General features: G+C 20.6%; 1 protein-coding gene across 1 annotated transcript in view; it reads right to left on the reverse strand.

The window, feature by feature from the left end:
• LOC117172595 (splicing factor 3A subunit 2) overlaps positions 1–6,828 on the reverse strand; it is a 14,669-nt gene that overhangs the window by 599 nt on the left and 7,242 nt on the right. The gene's annotated exons all lie outside the window — the stretch shown is intronic.

Consider the following 6,828-nt stretch of genomic DNA (forward strand, 5'->3'; position numbering starts at 1 on the left):
TATTTTATTCACAAAAAAAGTTTTTAGGTTCAAAAAAACATTCAGTGAACTGAAAAAGTGAGGTCGGTAATATAGGTATTTAGCTGTGTCACATGCCCTTAAGGAGGAAATTGAAAATTTTGGTTCAGCCCTTGAAATTTGTTAAATATCAAAGTGGCGACTTAACCGGGAATTCAATTTAAAATAGGATGGCTGGACCGGGAATTTATTTTTTGACCAGCAATTTTACAAATTTTTAGAAAAAAAAAAAATAATTTGTTTAATTTTGATCTTTTTCAATTATCATATCATTCAGTTTAGAATGAGTAATTTGAAAATCGTTCACTTTAAAAATTTTCCATTTCAAAATTTCAAGCGTAGATTTGAATCAAAATAATTTTGAAATGCAGTTTTAAAGACTTGAGCAATTAAAAATTAGAAGCGTTCAAAATCGAAGATTTTGTATTTAAGAAAAAAACAAACATTTTTAGTTGATCAACTGTGAATGGAAATTAATTCATGATTTTCAACATTTAATTGTACTTTAAGATTTAAAAAAATAATTAATAATTGATTGTACAAAATGATTCGGAATCAGTTCAAAATTTTCGAATTTCCAGATTTTAATTAAAAAATTAAACGTTTTTTATTTCAAAATAACTTCAAAATTATATATTTGTAATTAAAGGATATTTATAAATTTTAAATATAATTTGACTCTAAAATATTCCATTTTTAAACCAAGTAATTTGAAACTTTTCAATTAAGAAAAAGAACTGTTAAATAATGTTTAGAAAGATCTGACTTTTCATTTAAAAACAGTACTTATAAATTGAATATCCAAAACTAAAGAAAAAAATTAAATTTGGACGTTAACATTTTTAATGTTCTATTTAAAATATTTAATTTGTAAGTCAAATTGTTGAATTTTTATGTATGAATAAGAATTGAATACCTTTTATTCTAAGAAAAAATTCGAGTCAGTTGAAAAGATATTTAGAAGATTTAAAAAAATTCAAAATAAATTCAAAATTATTTATTTTGAAAAATTATTTGAAATTCGAATAATTTTAAAATCTTAAAATAAAATTTCGAAGCGTTTTAAGGATTTTTAAACTATTCAAAATAAAAATAATTTAACTTTTAATTTGGCTAGGGAATTTTCAATTTTTTACAAATATATAGTTGAAACTGGAATTTGTCCAGAATAATAATAATTTTGACTTGGAACCGGGAATTTCCAAATTTTAACAAATTTCGAGCTAGTACTGGAAATTTTTGAAAAGCCACAAAATTCTGAATTGGAACAGGAAATTTTTTCAAAGAATTCTAATTCTGAAATAAAACTGGTATTTTTCCAAAAAAATTATATTTTTTCTTGTAACAGGGAATGTTAAAATTTAAATAAATTCCAAGCTGGAACAAGGCACTTTTTAATATAATGAATTTTAATTCTAAGTTGAAATGGGAATATTTAAAAAAAATTAAAATTATGAATTGGAACAGGGAATTTTTCGAAAAAAAATTAAAATTTCGGATTTAAACAGGAATTTTTCAATTTTTAAGCAATTCTGAGCTGGAATTAAAATTTAAAATTGCTAAAAATGATACAATCTTGAACATTTTTCAATTCATTGATTGATTCTTCAATTTAAAGAATTAAAAATGATAACGTGGATTTTAATGAAATCTAAAATTTATAGAAATTTAAAATTTAAAATTATTGACCATTTGAAAGAAACAACTTCTAACAAATTTAAATTTTCAAGGTTTAAAATTCAAGAGTTTTAATTGCAGTTCAATTTTTATTGCTTCGAATGGAACAATTTTTCGATTTGGTGCTCGATTTTTAAAATTTAATTATTTTCATTATTTTAATCATTTTTGTCAATTTAGAAAAGTTTTTTTTACATAAAACGGGAATTTTGTTTAAAGAATTAAAACTGGGATTTAGTAATTAGGAGTTTAAAAAATACGATCCAACTCAAAACTCGACACAATTTAAAAGTTTCTTCTTCCAAATTTTAGAAAAAGAGAGTACTTCAAGTAGTTTTTAGAGGAAAAGTAGTATTTTGAAGAGGAAAAATTTCCGAATTATAATATAATTTTTTTGTTTACTTTTATACTTGGGAATTAAAAATTACATTTGTTTAAGATTCGGCATTTTAGTTGAAAATTCATCTTCCTTGTTAAATGTAACTAATGTGTTGAAAATAAATTTGTCAACTAAAAATTTAATTAAAACAGTAGAAAATTTAACTATTTCTTTTTTGAAAATCCGATTCTTTTTATTGTAAGAATTAGATTTTTACCTGAAAATTCAACTATTCTATGATTGGTTCAAAATTTATGTAATTTGCAAAAAATTCTTCTTTTTTGTAGAAAATTAATATTATTGGTTGAAAAATAAGCTCTTGTTTTAATATAACTTTTGCATTTTTTATGGAAAATGGACCTTTTCTAATTCTAAATGTAGCCATTTGGACGCAAATTTGTCTTTTTTAATGGAAAATTTATTTATTTCGTTGAAAATGAGGTATTTTGTTAAAAAATCTACTCTTTTTGCCAAAGCCGACTTTTTTTGGCAGAAAATTTTTTTTTTCTTGGAAAGTTAATTTCCTTGTTTATAAATTCCTCGTTTTGGTTGAAAATACAAGTATTCCATTTAAATATTGATCATTTAAGGTGAAAATTCAGCTTTTAGGTTAGTAATAAATTTACTTGGAAAAATAAACTCTTGTTGAAAAATAATTTTTTTTGTATGTAAGATTCATTATTTTTATCAAAAATCCTCTTTTTTATTTAAAAATTACCTGTTTGATTGGAAACTTGTTTTTTCATAGGATGGGTGGGAATTTTTCTACCGAAAATTTAACTATTTTTCTGAAAATCCGATTTTTCGTTGTTAAAAGTTTTAATTTTTTAGTTGAAAAATCGCCTTTTTTGGTAGAAATCAATGTTACTGGTTGAATATTCATGTTTTTTTTTCAAAAATTAAATTTTTTTATTTAAATATACATCATCTTAGTTGAAAATTGATCTCTCTGATTTGAAATTCTACTATTCTAGTTACAGATTTACAATTTTAGTTGAAATTTAATCACTTTGTTTGAAAATAAACCTTTTTTTAAGTTGGTCTTTTTTGTTCGATGTCATTTTTTAAACTGAAAATTTCTAGTTAAATATTCATCATTTTAGTTGAAAATTCATCTTTTAGGTTATAAATAAATTTACTTAGTTGAAAAATAAACTCTTTTGTTGAACATTAATTTTCTTCTTGAAGATTCATTTCTTTGCTTGAAAAATAGTTGTTTTTTTTTTTGAGGTAAGAAGAAATTTTTTTATCGAAAATTTTACTATTTTTTTAAAAGTCTGATTTTTATTTTGGTTAAGAATTAAATTTTTAAGGGAAAATTCAACTAGTTTAGTTTCGGTACAAACGGATCTTTTTTGGATTTATATTCAACTATTTGATGGAAAATTGATATTTTTTCTTTAAAAATTAAACTATATTTGTTTGAAAATTCATGTAATTTATGGAAAATTCTTTTTTTATTTTGCAGAAAATTAATCTTGTCGGTTAAAAGTTAATTTTTTCAACTGAAAATTTAACCCTTCCATTTTTGGTGGAAAATTAATTTCTTTGGTTATAAAATAAACTATTTTATTGAAAATTTGTTTATTTTTTGGTTGAAAAAAAATTCTCTTTAACTGAAAATATTACTCCAGTTGAATATTCAATCATTCTAGTTAAAAATTCATTTTTTTTGGTTTGAAAAATTGTTTTTTTTTTGACGGAAAATTCAATTATTCCATTTTTGGTTGAAAAAATGTAAATTTTTATTCGAAAATACGTATTTTTTGGTTAATCATTGATTTTATTAACATAAAAGTTTTGTTTAACAATTTATCTTTCTTACTAAAAAAATTTTATAATGAAAATTCAACTGTTTCGTTAAAACTCAAGTATCTTGTTGAATTTTTTTTTATGGTATAAAATTGATCTTTTTCTTTGAAAATTAATCTTATTATTTAAAAATACATATTTTTGGTTAAAAACGTAAGTATTTCAGTTGAATATTTATTATTTTAATTAAAAATTCATTTCTTTGGTTACAAAATGAACTATTTTATTGAAAATTTGTTTATTTTTGGGTTGAAAATAATTTTTTTCTTTGAAAATTATTCTTATTGTATAAAAATTTATTCCAGCTGAATATTCAATAATTTTAGTTATAAATTCATTTTTTTGATTGAAAAAATGATCTTTTTTATTCGAAAATTCGTATTTTTTGGTTGAAAATTGATTTTCTTATTATAAAAGTTTTGGTTGACAATTTATCTTTTTTAGTTAAATTTTTTTAAATAATTAAAAATCAATTGTTTCGTTAAAATTCGCGTATTTTGTTGAAAAATTGTATTCTATCGTACAAAATTATTCTTATTGTTTAAAAATACATATTTTTGGTTAAAAATGCAAGTATTTCAATTAAAAGTTAATTGGTTAAATTTTGGAAAGTATAATTAGCGATTTAAAAATGATAAATTGTTTAAGCTATTTAAATTTACTTTATTTAAAAAAACTTTTTATGGATTTGAGTATAAAAAAGTTTAATATCACAATTTTTAGGAATTATAATTTTTTTTACTTTTAAATCAAGTTCGCATTCACTGAAATTTCAATCTTCCAGAGTAGACATTTTTTCATCTTTAATCTTCCCTATTTAAAATGACTATTTATTTTGTACGTTTTTTTTTAGGATAATTAAATTAATTTTTTGATATCAGAAACATTGGTCTAATCAGCTTTAATGTTAAATTATAATTTTGTTATGTAATAACAATTAAAAATTCTAGAATAACCAAAGGCTTTGACTTTAAAAGATTCAATAATTTAGTTTTTAATATTAAATTGTTAGAACTTAATACTTCTGAATTTGTAATTATTCAAATTTTTAATTTCCGAAATTGGAATCTCAAAATATTCCATTTTTAACGTTTTGACGACCTGTTTTCAAAATTTTTATCTGTACTCATTGAATTTCGTAAATATTTAATTCAAAATAAAATTATTTAACTTTTAGCGCTTCATCTTGGAAATTATGCAATTCATCTCTTTTTCTAATTAAATTGTCCAAAATCGTTCAATATTTATATTTTTTATTTCAGAAGCTTTCAATTCGAAATAATGAATTATTATTTCAAAAATATTTTAAACAAAATGTTAAAAAATTCTTTTAATATTAATAATGTTTTTTATCAAATAATTTCAACTTCAAATTCTTTTAATTTTTAATTGTAAGTAATCAATAAAAGTTGACGTAAATTGTTGAACTTTCAAGAGAAAAGACGAATTTTCTCTACAAATTTGAATTTTCAAACCAAAATATGACTTTTTAGCAAAAAAATAATTCTCCACAAAACTGATTGATTTTTAAACAAAAAAATTATTTCCTTACTGAAAAAGGAGACTTTTCAATTAAAAAAGATGAATATTTAGAAATGAAGAGTTACATTTTTAATTAAAAAAAATAATTTTAAACAAAAAACAAGGTTTTCGACTAAAAAGTTAGAATTTATTTTATAACAAAATAGTTAAATTTTCAACAAATTTTTAACAAAGAATAATTTTTAACCAAACAGTTTCATTTGCATATAAAAAAATATGTTTCTATTAAAAGAGATGAATCTTTTAATATCAAAAAGATCAATTTAAAAAAAAAAGTTGAATTTTGTATTAAAAAAGATTTCAGTTGACTTTCACGATCAAAATATGAATTTTTAAACAAGAAATAAATTTCTAAGAAAAAAAATTGAATTTTTAATCCCAAAGGACGAATTTTTAACCAAAAACGATTACTATAAATTTTTTTTTAAAACGATGAATTTTTTGTTTAAAAAAAAATTTAAATAGTTGAATTTTCACCCGAGAAAATTCCAGTTCAACAAAAATAAAATTTCCAGACTAGAAAATTATTTTTTTACTAAAAAAGGAGAATTTTCAGATAAACAATTAATTTTGAGCAAAAAAAGAAGATTTTCTAATAAACAGTTAAATTTTTAACCAGAAACATAAAAAAATTTTAACAATGTATTTTAAGTTTTACAAAGTTGCATTTTCAGAAAAAAATATATTTCAACTAAAACAGACGAATTTTTAAATAAAAAAGATACATTTTGAAAAAAAAGTTAAATTTTCGGTTAAAAAAAAATTCAGGTGATTTTTCATGATCAAAATAAGAATCTTTAAACCGGGGAAATAATTTTCTACGAAAAAAATCCAATTTTTAATCCAAGAAGGCAAATTTTTTTTAACCAAAAACAGGAATTTTTAACAAAATAGTTGAATTTTTTACCATATAATTGCATTATTGTCCCAAAAAGATCAAATTTCTCTTAAAACAGATGAATTTTGAATTTAAACAAAACAACAAATTCAAAAAAAGCTTAATTTTCATCCAGAAAATATTTTAGTTTTCTTTTTTTAACAGCAAAATATTAAATTTAAACAAAAAGTACATTTCCTAGAAAATAGTTAAATTTTTAAACAAACAGCAGAATTTTAACCAAAAAGGATGAATTTTTAACAAAATTATTAAATTTTAAACCAAATAATTGCATTTTTATTCAAGAAAGATGAAATTTCTTCTTAAAGAGATGAATTATTTTGTAAAAAATTTAAATAGTTAAATTTTTATCCAAAGAAGATTCCAGTTCTCTTTCCAATACCAAAATAAGAATTGAAAACAATAACTTAATTTTCTGCTAAATAGTCGAAAAATCTCCAAAAAAGTCGAATTTTCATCAAAAAATATTTCGATTGACTTTTCAAAAAAAAAAAAAAAAAAA

The sequence above is a fragment of the Belonocnema kinseyi genome, chromosome 5, assembly GCF_010883055.1.
Source record: "Belonocnema kinseyi isolate 2016_QV_RU_SX_M_011 chromosome 5, B_treatae_v1, whole genome shotgun sequence".
NCBI classification, from domain to species: Eukaryota; Metazoa; Arthropoda; class Insecta; order Hymenoptera; family Cynipidae; genus Belonocnema; species Belonocnema kinseyi.